Source organism: Schistocerca americana, chromosome 4 (assembly GCF_021461395.2).
Source record: "Schistocerca americana isolate TAMUIC-IGC-003095 chromosome 4, iqSchAmer2.1, whole genome shotgun sequence".
Classification (NCBI taxonomy): domain Eukaryota; kingdom Metazoa; phylum Arthropoda; class Insecta; order Orthoptera; family Acrididae; genus Schistocerca; species Schistocerca americana.
Window position 1 is genome coordinate 837,907,764 of NC_060122.1, and position 12,761 is coordinate 837,920,524.

Below are 12,761 nucleotides of genomic sequence, written 5' to 3' on the forward strand. Positions count from 1 at the left end.
TCACGCCCGGTACTCACAGCTTTACTCCTGCCAGTACCTCGTCTCCTACCTTCCAAACTTTACAGAAGCTCTCCTGCGAACCTTGCAGAACTAGCACTCCCGAAAGAAAGGATATTGCGGAGACATGGCTTAGCCACAGCCTGGGGGATGTTTCCAGAATGAGATTTTCACTCTGCAGCGGAGTGTGCGCTGATATGAAACTTCCTGGCAGATTAAAACTGTGTGCCCGACCGAGACTCGAACTCGGGACCTTTGTCTTTCGCGGGCAAGTGCTCTACCAACTGAGCTACCGAAGCACGACTCACGCCCGGTACTCACAGCTTTACTCCTGCCAGTACCTCGTCTCCTACCTTCCAAACTTTACAGAAGCTCTCCTGTGAACCTTGCAGAACTAGCACTCCCGAAAGAAAGGATATTGCGGAGACATGGCTTAGCCACAGCCTGGGGGATGTTTCCAGAATGAGATTTTCACTCTGCAGCGGAGTGTGCGCTGATATGAAACTTCCTGGCAGATTAAAACTGTGTGCCCGACCGAGACTCGAACTCGGGACCTTTGCCTTTCGAGGGCAAGTGCTCTACCAACTGAGCTACCGAAGCACGACTCATGCCCGGTACTCACAGCTTTACTCCTGCCAGTACCTCGTCTCCTACCTTCCAAACTTTACAGAAGCTCTCCTGCGAACCTTGCAGAACTAGCACTCCCGAAAGAAAGGATATTGCGGAGACATGGCTTAGCCACAGCCTGGGGGATGTTTCCAGAATGAGATTTTCACTCTGCAGCGGAGTGTGCGCTGATATGAAACTTCCTGGCAGATTAAAACTGTGTGCCCGACCGAGACTCGAACTCGGGACCTTTGCCTTTCGCGGGCAAGTGCTCTACCAACTGAGCTACCGAAGCACGACTCACGCGCGGTACTCACAGCTTTACTCCTGCCAGTACCTCGTCTCCTACCTTCCAAACTTTACAGAAGCTCTCCTGCGAACCTTGCAGAACTAGCGCTCCCGAAAGAAAGGATATTGCGGAGACATGGCTTAGCCACAGCCTGGGGGATGTTTCCAGAATGAGATTTTCACTCTGCAGCGGAGTGTGCGCTGATATGAAACTTCCTGGCAGATTAAAACTGTGTGCCCGACCGAGACTCGAACTCGGGACCTTTGCCTTTCGCGGGCAAGTGCTCTACCAACTGAGCTACCGAAGCACGACTCACGCCCGGTACTCACAGCTTTACTCCTGCCAGTACCTCGTCTTCTACCTTCCAAACTTTACAGAAGCTCTCCTGCGAACCTTGCAGAACTAGCACTCCCAAAAGAAAGGATATTGCGGAGACATGGCTTAGCCACAGCCTGGGGGATGTTTCCAGAATGAGATTTTCACTCTGCAGCGGAGTGTGCGCTGATATTAAACTTCCTGGCAGATTAAAACTGTGTGCCCGACCGAGACTCGAACTCGGGACCTTTGCCTTTCGCGGGCAAGTGCTCTACCAACTGAGCTACTGAAGCACGACTCACGCCCGGTACTCACAGCTTTACTCCTGCCAGTACCTCGTCTCCTACCTTCCAAACTTTACAGAAGCTCTCCTGCGAACCTTGCAGAACTAGCACTCCCGAAAGAAAGGATATTGCGGAGACATGGCTTAGCCACAGCCTGGGGGATGTTTCCAGAATGAGATTTTCACTCTGCAGCGGAGTGTGCGCTGATATGAAACTTCCTGGCAGATTAAAACTGTGTGCCCGACCGAGACTCGAACTCGGGACCTTTGCCTTTCGCGGGCAAGTGCTCTACCAACTGAGCTACCGAAGCACGACTCACGCCCGGTACTCACAGCTTTACTCCTGCCAGTACCTCGTCTCCTACCTTCCAAACTTTACAGAAGCTCTCCTGTGAACCTTGCAGAACTAGCACTCCCGAAAGAAAGGATATTGCGGAGACATGGCTTAGCCACAGCCTGGGGGATGTTTCCAGAATGAGATTTTCACTCTGCAGCGGAGTGTGCGCTGATATGAAACTTCCTGGCAGATTAAAACTGTGTGCCCGACCGAGACTCGAACTCGGGACCTTTGCCTTTCGAGGGCAAGTGCTCTACCAACTGAGCTACCGAAGCACGACTCATGCCCGGTACTCACAGCTTTACTCCTGCCAGTACCTCGTCTCCTACCTTCCAAACTTTACAGAAGCTCTCCTGCGAACCTTGCAGAACTAGCACTCCCGAAAGAAAGGATATTGCGGAGACATGGCTTAGCCATAGCCTGGGGGATGTTTCCAGAATGAGATTTTCACTCTGCAGCGGAGTGTGCGCTGATATGAAACTTCCTGGCAGATTAAAACTGTGTGCCCGACCGAGACTCGAACTCGGGACCTTTGCCTTTCGCGGGCAAGTGCTCTACCAACTGAGCTACCGAAGCACGACTCACGCCCGGTACTCACAGCTTTACTCCTGCCAGTACCTCGTCTCCTACCTTCCAAACTTTACAGAAGCTCTCCTGCGAACCTTGCAGAACTAGCGCTCCCGAAAGAAAGGATATTGCGGAGACATGGCTTAGCCACAGCCTGGGGGATGTTTCCAGAATGAGATTTTCACTCTGCAGCGGAGTGTGCGCTGATATGAAACTTCCTGGCAGATTAAAACTGTGTGCCCGACCGAGACTCGAACTCGGGACCTTTGCCTTTCGCGGGCAAGTGCTCTACCAACTGAGCTACCGAAGCACGACTCACGCCCGGTACTCACAGCTTTACTCCTGCCAGTACCTCGTCTTCTACCTTCCAAACTTTACAGAAGCTCTCCTGCGAACCTTGCAGAACTAGCACTCCCAAAAGAAAGGATATTGCGGAGACATGGCTTAGCCACAGCCTGGGGGATGTTTCCAGAATGAGATTTTCACTCTGCAGCGGAGTGTGCGCTGATATGAAACTTCCTGGCAGATTAAAACTGTGTGCCCGACCGAGACTCGAACTCGGGACCTTTGCCTTTCGCGGGCAAGTGCTCTACCAACTGAGCTACCGAAGCACGACTCACGCCCGGTACTCACAGCTTTACTCCTGCCAGTACCTCGTCTCCTACCTTCCAAACTTTACAGAAGATCTCCTGCGAACCTTGCAGAACTAGCACTCCCGAAAGAAAGGATATTGCGGAGACATGGCTTAGCCACAGCCTGGGGGATGTTTCCAGAATGAGATTTTCACTCTGCAGCGGAGTGTGCGCTGATATGAAACTTCCTGGCAGATTAAAACTGTGTGCCCGACCGAGACTCGAACTCGGGACCTTTGCCTTTCGCGGGCAAGTGCTCTACCAACTGAGCTACCGAAGCACGACTCACGCCCGGTACTCACAGCTTTACTCCTGCCAGTACCTCGTCTCCTACCTTCCAAACTTTACAGAAGCTCTCCTGCGAACCTTGCAGAACTAGCACTCCCGAAAGAAAGGATATTGCGGAGACATGGCTTAGCCACAGCCTGGGGGATGTTTCCAGAATGAGATTTTCACTCTGCAGCGGAGTGTGCGCTGATATTAAACTTCCTGGCAGATTAAAACTGTGTGCCCGACCGAGACTCGAACTCGGGACCTTTGCCTTTCGCGGGCAAGTGCTCTACCAACTGAGCTACCGAAGCACGACTCACGCCCGGTACTCACAGCTTTACTCCTGCCAGTACCTCGTCTCCTACCTTCCAAACTTTACAGAAGCTCTCCTGCGAACCTTGCAGAACTAGCACTCCCGAAAGAAAGGATATTGCGGAGACATGGCTTAGCCACAGCCTGGGGGATGTTTCCAGAATGAGATTTTCACTCTGCAGCGGAGTGTGCGCTGATATGAAACTTCCTGGCAGATTAAAACTGTGTGCCCGACCGAGACTCGAACTCGGGACCTTTGCCTTTCGCGGGCAAGTGCTCTACCAACTGAGCTACCGAAGCACAACTCACGCGCGGTACTCACAGCTTTACTCCTGCCAGTACCTCGTCTCCTACCTTCCAAACTTTACAGAAGCTCTCCTGCGAACCTTGCAGAACTAGCACTCCCGAAAGAAAGGATATTGCAGAGACATGGCTTAGCCACAGCCTGGGGGATGTTTCCAGAATGAGATTTTCACTCTGCAGCGGAGTGTGCGCTGATATGAAACTTCCTGGCAGATTAAAACTGTGTGCCCGACCGAGACTCGAACTCGGGACCTTTGCCTTTCGCGGGCAAGTGCTCTACCAACTGAGCTACCGAAGCACGACTCACGCGCGGTACTCACAGCTTTACTCCTGCCAGTACCTCGTCTCCTACCTTCCAAACTTTACAGAAGCTCTCCTGCGAACCTTGCAGAACTAGCACTCCCGAAACAAAGGATATTGCGGAGACATGGCTTAGCCACAGCCTGGGGGATGTTTCCCGAGTTCGAGTCTCGGTCGGGCACACAGTTTTAATCTGCCAGGAAGTTTCATATCAGCGCACACTCCGCTGCAGAGTGAAAATCTCATTCTGGAAACATCCCCCACACTGTGGCTAAGCCATGTCTCCGCAATATCCTTTCTTTCGGGAGTGCTAGTTCTGCAAGTTTCGCAGGAGAGCTTCTGTAAAGTTTGGAAGGTAGGAGACGAGGTACTGGCAGGAGTAAAGCTGTGAGTACCGGGCGTGAGTCGTGCTTCGGTAGCTCAGTTGGTAGAGCACTTGCCCGTGAAAGGCAAAGGTCCCGAGTTCGAGTCTCGGTCGGGCACACAGTTTTAATGTGCTATAGCAGATTGTGTGCCTTTTCCGGGCCTAAAACCAAATTGGTCACTGGAAAGAAGGTTATATTTATTCAGGTAATTTAGCAGTCTCTTTTTGGCTAGTATTTCTATTATTTTAGAAATGATAGATAGAAATCGGCATGTAGTTCTCTACATTTTCCACATCTCCGTTTTTAAGGATAGGTATAACTTTTACTTGTTTTAGGTACTCCGGAAAGTATCCAGATTCGAAAGATTCATTAAATATGTCCGTTAATGGGCCCTTTATGGAGTCTATACATTCTTTAATTACACGGACTGGGATTTCATCAAGTTCTACTGAAGCTTTATTTTTTAGTTGGTGTACTACTAGTGCCACTTCCCTTTCTGTAGTTGGCAAGAGCACCATTGAGTTTGTTGGCTGGTTAGGTAAATCATACGTATCAGGAATTTTCTGCTGTAATTTTTTTGCAATACTACTGAAATATGAGTTTACAAAATCAGCTAACTTTTTAGGGTTACCTACTGGTACATCTTTGTTTTTAATATGTGAATTGAGGTCCTTTTTAGCAGAGTTAGATGTTTCCTGTTTGACGATATTCCAGGCTGCTTTGCTCTTGTTTTCAGCTTCAAGTAATATTTTGTTGTTCGAAAGTTTTTTTGCGGCTAGCAACACCTTTCTGTATATTCTCCTGTACTTTTTGTAGAATTGCAGAACTTCTGGGTTAGATTGATTATTTTTTATGGAGTTGAGGTATCTAAGTGTTTCTGAGGGTTTTTTGATATCTGTAGTCACCCATTGGTTTCTCTTTGTAGTTTTAATTTGATAAAGAGTTTTGGGAAACATCTCTTCAAATCTGAGTTTAAAAATTGACATGAACTTGATAAATTTCTGATTTGCATTGGTTTCTGCATAGACTTCCCTCCAATCTTCATATTCTAGCTGGGATTTAAACTGATACAGGGCTGATTTGGAAAACATTCTTTTGTATGTACACAGTTTATGAGGAGTTTCTACATGAATGTTAGTTTTTAAGATCTGGCAGAGGTGGTCTGATAGACCCAGGTTTTGGATAACAATATGACATTTTTTACTATCAATATCTGTAGCTACATGATCTATAGATGAGGAAGATTCTTTCGTTATTCTAGTTGGACAATTAACAAGGGAGGATATTCCATAACAGCTTAGAATATTCATGTATATGTTGCTAGCCTTATCAGGCTTCATCATATTAATGTTTAAGTCACCACAGATAATTACATTTGCTTTTGGTCCAGAAACCTTGTCTAAGCTTTGATCCAGTTTTGAGAAGAATATATCAATGTCTCCACTGGGAGAGCGGTACACGCAAAATATGACAAATTTTTTTGCTATGCCAGGTCCTATTATTTCAACAGTGGAAAGTTAAAAATGTTTGTCCTCACCTAGATCTAAAAGATCATATCTAACTTTAAATGACATACCTTTTTTTATATAGATACATGAACCTCCACCATTCATTGAGATTCTGCTATAGTAACATGCAAGCTCAAATGAGGCTAATGAAATGTGTTCAATTTCCTTTCCTTTGCACGTGTTCAGTGATACACAAAATTTTGCAATTCTACTTCTAGCTGTTGTGCTTTGTTCTTTATGGCTTGAATGTTTTGGTGAAACACTGTTAGGCATTTGTTTTCACTTATCTTGGTGGCACCTTTCCCTTTAGACCTGATGCTAAAAAATCCTTTAGATGAGCTGGTGGCATGGTTATTCTTCTGTTGATGACAGTGGAGGTGAGTCTGTTGCCAGTTAGACTTGGAAGTTGGTGTATCTGAAGGTATCTGCCTTATGTTAGTCTTGTAACTGAGGCCGGGTACCAAAAATCCTGCAGAGTTGTAAGTTTCCTGGTTCTTGTGCTTCTTCCATTTGCTTCTGTTACTGCTGATGATGGTGAAGCTGGTGAAAAGTCTTTCACTGTTGAAGACTGAGGAGGGGCCAATACTGATGAAAGGTCATTGGCTGCTGGCACATCAGGCGTTTTTTTTCCTTGTTAATAATGCAGTTGCATAGTATGTAGCTGCTTCTGCTGAAGCTGCTTTGGAAACTTCTGTCCTAGTTGAATCATTTATCTCAGCTGTTTTTGAGGAAAGTGGAGATTCTAGTGCTGGACCTGTTGTCAGTGATTCAGTTTCATTTTCTTGTTGGAAATTTTCAGTTGCTGTGTTTGGTGGTGGAAGTGGTACGGTCGTGCTTTTCTTGTCCTTAACTGCCTTCACTGAATTAATGATTTCTTGAATACTGAATGATTTTCTGAGTAATGGGCTGATGTAACCTAAAGCAGTTTGACACATCTACAATTCAGAGACACGTTTTAGGAAATAAAAACTCAAATGTCTTAAACCATATAAAAGGAACGCGTGTAGACGAATGGTATTTTTAACACAAATTTTACAGAGGATAACAATGTAAAAAACATGCAATTGCAGTACAATAAAGTATTCTAAAATGAAATAAAGTATGGTGACCACATTCCGCCCATTGATGTTCATCTTATGTCCTCCTTTCAAGACACTGCTCTTCCAAGTTCTTTTCTGTCTCTTATGGAATTACAATGTCATTGGCAAACCTTAATTTTTAATTTCTTCTTCCTGGATATGAATACCTACTTCAAATTTTCTTTGGTTTCCTTTACTGCTTGTTCAACATACAGATCAAATAACATTAGGGGTAGTCCATAACCTTGTCTCAAACCCTTCTCAAACACTGCTTCCATTTCATGCCCCTCAACTCTTATAACTGCCATCTGGTTTCAATAGATGTTCTAAGCAGCATTTTTCTCTCTGTATTTTACCCCTAGTATCTTCAGAATTTCAAAGAAAGTATCCCAATCAAGTTTTAAAAACTTTATCTAAGCCTACAAATGCTATAAACAAAGATTTCCATTTCCTTAACCTATCTTCTAAGGTAAGTCATAGGGTCAGTATTGCCTCACATGTTCCTATATTTCTCTGACCCCCAAGGCCAGTTTCTTCCAGTTTTTCCGTGCTTTTGTAAAGAATTTGTATTAGTCTTTTGCAACCATGACTTATTAAATTGATAGTGTGATAACTTTCACATCTTTCAGCATCTGGTTTCCTCGGAATTCTTCTTGAAGTCTGATGATATTTTACCTGCCTCATTCATCTCAAACACAGGGTGGAAGAGTTTGTCATGGCTGCCTCTCCCAAGGCTATCATTAGTTTTGACAGAATGTCATCTACTCCTGGGGACTGATGTTTTGAGTGGTCTGTCAAATTCTTCTTATTGTATCATATCTTCCATCTCAGCATCACCCTCATCCTCATCCATTTCTATAATGCAAAATGGTGAAATCTGCTAATTCCTTCATTACTTTAATACATGACCTTCTTTGAAGGTGGTTCCCTTTTTATGGAGACATCCTTTAAGCTTGGATACCTATCAGCTGACTTCAATCAAAATGTTGCATCTGTAACATGAACTACTTCATTAATTTTCCCATAAGTGATCTCATCACCCCCCTCCCCCTCACCCCCCCCCCCCCCCCTTCCACTACACTGCCACCTGTATTGCCTACAAGTTCATCTCCCTAGTAAAGTAGTAAAGACCCTCTATATACTGCTTCCAGCTTTTAGCTTTCCCTTCTGTACTTTGGTCTTGGTTTCCATCTGAGCTCCTGATATTCATACAGCTGCTTCTCTTTTTTCCAAAGATCTCTGATTTTCCTGTAGGTGGTATCTATCTTTACCCTAGGAAAATATGCTTCTAAACTCTTACGTTTACTCTGTAACCACTGCTGTTCAGCCATTTTGCACATCCTGTTAAACTCATTTTTTAGATACTTGTATTCCCTTTTATCAGCTTCATTTGCTGCATTTTCATATTTTCTTCTATCATCAGTTAAATTTAGTATCTCTTGTGTTATCCAAGGCTTTCTACTAGACCTTGCCTTTCTTCATATTTGATGTTATGCTGCCTTCACTGTTTGATCTCTTAAAGCTAATGATTCACCTTCCACTGTATCCCATTCCCCTCCTTTAGTCAACCGTTGCCTAATGTTCACTCTGAAACTCTTCAGCAATCTTTGGTTCTTTCAACTTATCCAGGTCCTATCTCCTTAATTTCCTACCTTTCTGTAATTTCTTCAGTTTTAATCTACAGTTCATAACCAATAAATTGTGGTCAGAGTCCATATCTGCCCCTGAAAACATCTTACAATGTAAAACCTGGTTCAGGTATCTCTGTCTTACCATTATTTATTGAATATGAAACTTTCTTGCATCTCCAGGTCTCTTCTATGTATACAACTTTCTTTCATGATTCTGAAACCAAGTTTTTATAATGCTTAAATTATACTCTGTGCAAAATTCTACCAGATGGCTTCCTCTTTCATTTCTTGTCTCTTGTACTCAGTACAATGCTCCACAGCTGTGCTAATTGTTTGACCTATATAGATGCAGTCACATTCACAAAGGACACTATACGCGCCAGGCCCACAAAGAGCTATGTTTTCTCTCATAACTCCATGCCCCTGCAGCACACATCCTAATTTCCCACTCATTTCCTCACAGTGTAGCAGGAAAGCAGCCAATGTGGACTCTTCCGCTAACTCACCTGAAAATATATTGAATGTCTCCCTTGTTGTGACCATTCTCTCTGAACATTTGTCTCAAGTGCTGCAATTTAGTATCTAGATGTTTGTCACCAGAAATACTCTTCACTCTGTGTACTGACGTTCCAGAAACACTTTCTTATCTAAAGAACTACTGGCATTCAAATATCAATCAGTGTGCTTTGCTGTACACTGAATAACCAAGTTGGCCTCCTGCCTTCCACTCAACTAAAACATTCAAGAATGGAAACCTGCCTCAGTGTCTAATTCAATAATCAATTTAATGTTGGGATGGGCACCATTGATGTGATCATCAGACTGTTCCAGTACGTTTTTACCATGAAGCCATATCAAGAAGATGTCATCATTGTAACATAGGAAATTTGTTGTTGTTGTTGTGGTCTTCAGTCCTGAGACTGGTTTGATGCAGCTCTCCATGCTACTCTATCCTCTGCAAACTTCTTCATCTCCCAGTACCTACTGCAACCTACATCCTTCTGAATCTGCTTAGTGTATTCATCTCTTGGTCTCCGTCTATGATTTTTATCCTCCACGCTGCCCTCCAATGCTAAATTTGTGATCCCTTGATGCCTCAGAACATGTCCTACCAACTGGTCCCTTCTTCTTGTCAAGTTGTGCCACAAACTCCTCTTCTCCCCAATTCTGTTCAATACCTCCTCATTAGTTATGTGATCTACCCATCTAATCTTCAGCATTCTTCTGTAGCACCACATTTTGAAAGCTTCTATTCTCTTCTTGTCCAGACTATTTATCGTCCATGTTTCACTTCCATACATGGCTATACTCCATACAAATACTTTCAGAAACGACTTCCTCACACTTAAATCTATACTTAATGTTAACAAGTTTCTCTTCTTCAGAAACACTTTCCTTGCCATTGCCAGTCTACATTTTATATCCTCTCTACTTCGACCATCATCAGTTATTTTACTCCCTAAATAGCAAAACTCCTTTACTACTTTAAGTGTCTCATTTCCTAATCTAATTCCCTCAGTGTCACCCGACTTAATTCGACTACATTCCATTATCCTTGTTTTGCTTTTGTTGATGTTCATCTTATATCCTCCTTTCGACACTGTCCATTCCGTTCAACTGCTCTTCCAAGTCCTTTGCTGTCTCTGACAGAATTACAATGTCATCGGCGAACCTTAAAGTTTTTATTTCTTCTCCATGGATTTTAATACCTACTCCAAATTTTTCTTTTGTTTCCTTTACTGCTTGCTCAATATACAGATTGATTAACATCGGGAAGAGGCTACAACTCTGTCTCACTCCCTTCCCAACGACTGCTTCCCTTTCATACCCCTTGACTCTTATAACTGCCATCTGGTTTCTCTACAAATTGTAAATAGCCTTTCGATCCCTGTATTTTACCCCTGCCACCTTTAGAATTTGAAGGAGAGTATTCCAATCAACATTGTCAAAAGCTTTCTCTAAGTCTACAAATGCTAGAAACGTAGGTTTGCCTTTCCTTAATCTTTCTTTTTAAGATAAAGTCGTAGAGTTAGTATTGCCTCACATGTTCCAATATTCCTACAGAATCCAAACTGATCTTCCCTGAGGTCATCTTCTACCAGTTTTTCCATTTGTCTGTAAGGAATTCACGTTAGTATTTTGCAGCTGTGACTTATTAAACTGATAGTTCGGTAATTTTCACATTTGTCAACACCTGCTTTCTTTGGGATTGGAATTATTATATTCTTCTTGAAGTCTGAGGGTATTTCACCTGTCTCATGCATCTTTCTCACCAGATGGTAGAGTTTTGTCAGGAATGGCCCTCCCAAGGCCGTCAGTAGTTCTAATGGAATGTTGTCTATTCCCGGTGCCTTGTTTCGACTCAGGTCTTTCAGTGCTCTGTCAAAATCTTCACACAGTATCATATCTCCCATTTCATCTTCATCTACATCCTCTTCCATTTGCATAATATTGTCCTCCAGAACATCGCTCTTGTACAGACCCTCTATATACTCCTTCCACCTTTGAGCTTTCTCTTATTTGCTTAGAACTGGGTTTCCATCTGAGCTCTTGATATTCATGCAAGTGGTTCTCCTTTCTCCAAAGGTCACCATAGGAAGAAAGATAGACTTAATATTATAGAGTTCAGAGTCTGCTCTTCATAGTGCACTATGAAGAAATTCATAATTGCTGGAGACAGTGATAATTCCCTCACTGCTTTCATCTCATAACGTTTTCTGTGGTACAAGAAGTACATTGTCATTACAACATGATAGAACAATTAGATGGTTCCGGGTCAAAACAGTTAGGCCAAAAGATCCAGTGTGTCTTGTACCAGCACTCTCATAAATTGTGGTATAACATCCAGACTAATGATTATATCATTTCAGCCTGTTTTCATTTTCTGGAATATCTCAAGAAATGTCTTTTGAGCTTACAACATGACGTTAGCAGCTCCCACTTTGAGTATTAATAATTGTGCCAGATGTTTCTCCAGTCTGCCAGAAGTTTCTCCAATCCGTAGGTGCGTGAAATGATTGCACTAACAATGAGCTTAAGAGGAACTTTTCTTATTGATATTCGGTAATCCGCAAAGCCTGGTGACAAGAAGCTTTAATTTCTTCACAATTTCATCAGGTAAACCAGAGTCCTTCAATAACTTCCCTGTCTTCCTTTTGAAAGCCTGTGTCAGACTGCAACTAAGCTTCAGGTACATGTCATCTTCTAATAAATGTAGCACCTTCAGGTGGTAGTCTTTGGTGTTCAGAACGATGGTGGCATTTCCTTTGTCAGCTGGCAAGGCATCCAAATCCTGATTCTCACATAACTAGCATAAGCCACATTGCTCCTCCTGCCTGAATCTGGATTTCAGTGGCTTAGCTCTTGCCAATATATTGCTGGCAGTTAACAAGATTTACTCAGGTGCATCCTGTGAGAGATGCTGAATGGAATCTATTTCAATAACAGTATCTGATATTGGCAGACATTACAGGACTGGAGAAAAATTAATACCATTACTCAGAGCTGCCATAGAGATGTCATCCAGTTCTTGGTTGAAGAGATTATCAACTGCTCTACTGGACTTGTCATTCTTCATGTCAGTTCTTCCATAAAAGCAATGTAACAAAATTGACCACTTACTGATGGAGGAACTGATTAAAACCCATAGAAGAGTTGTTAACCTCTCCAACCAAAAACTGGACAATGGCTCTATGACAATGCTGAATAATGGCCTTAGTTCTTCTCCAGTACTGCAATGTCTGTGAATATTTAGTACTGTTAGAAGAATAGTGCAGTGCATTCAGCATCACTCACAAGATGAAGCTTTGTACATCAGGCTAACCACCAGCTGTATACTCGCGAAAGCTAAGCCACAGAAATCTAATATTAGCCAGGAAGAGCAATGTGGCTCATGCTAGTTACGTGAGAATGAGTACTTTGTTTCCTTGCCAGCTGACGAAGGAAATGTCACCATGGTTCTGAAGTC

General features: G+C 43.4%; 3 non-coding genes across 3 annotated transcripts; 1 reads left to right on the forward strand and 2 right to left on the reverse strand.

Moving 5' to 3' along the window:
- Positions 1 to 523: 523 nt before the first annotated feature.
- Trnas-cga lies at positions 524 to 598 on the reverse strand. The gene has a single exon. It is a non-coding gene; the product is annotated as a tRNA-Ser (tRNA).
- A 1,430-nt stretch (positions 599 to 2,028) lies between these two features.
- Positions 2,029 to 2,103, reverse strand: Trnas-cga. The gene has a single exon. It is a non-coding gene; the product is annotated as a tRNA-Ser (tRNA).
- A 2,516-nt stretch (positions 2,104 to 4,619) lies between these two features.
- On the forward strand, positions 4,620 to 4,694 carry Trnas-uga. Its single transcript has one exon. It is a non-coding gene; the product is annotated as a tRNA-Ser (tRNA).
- Positions 4,695 to 12,761: the final 8,067 nt, after the last annotated feature.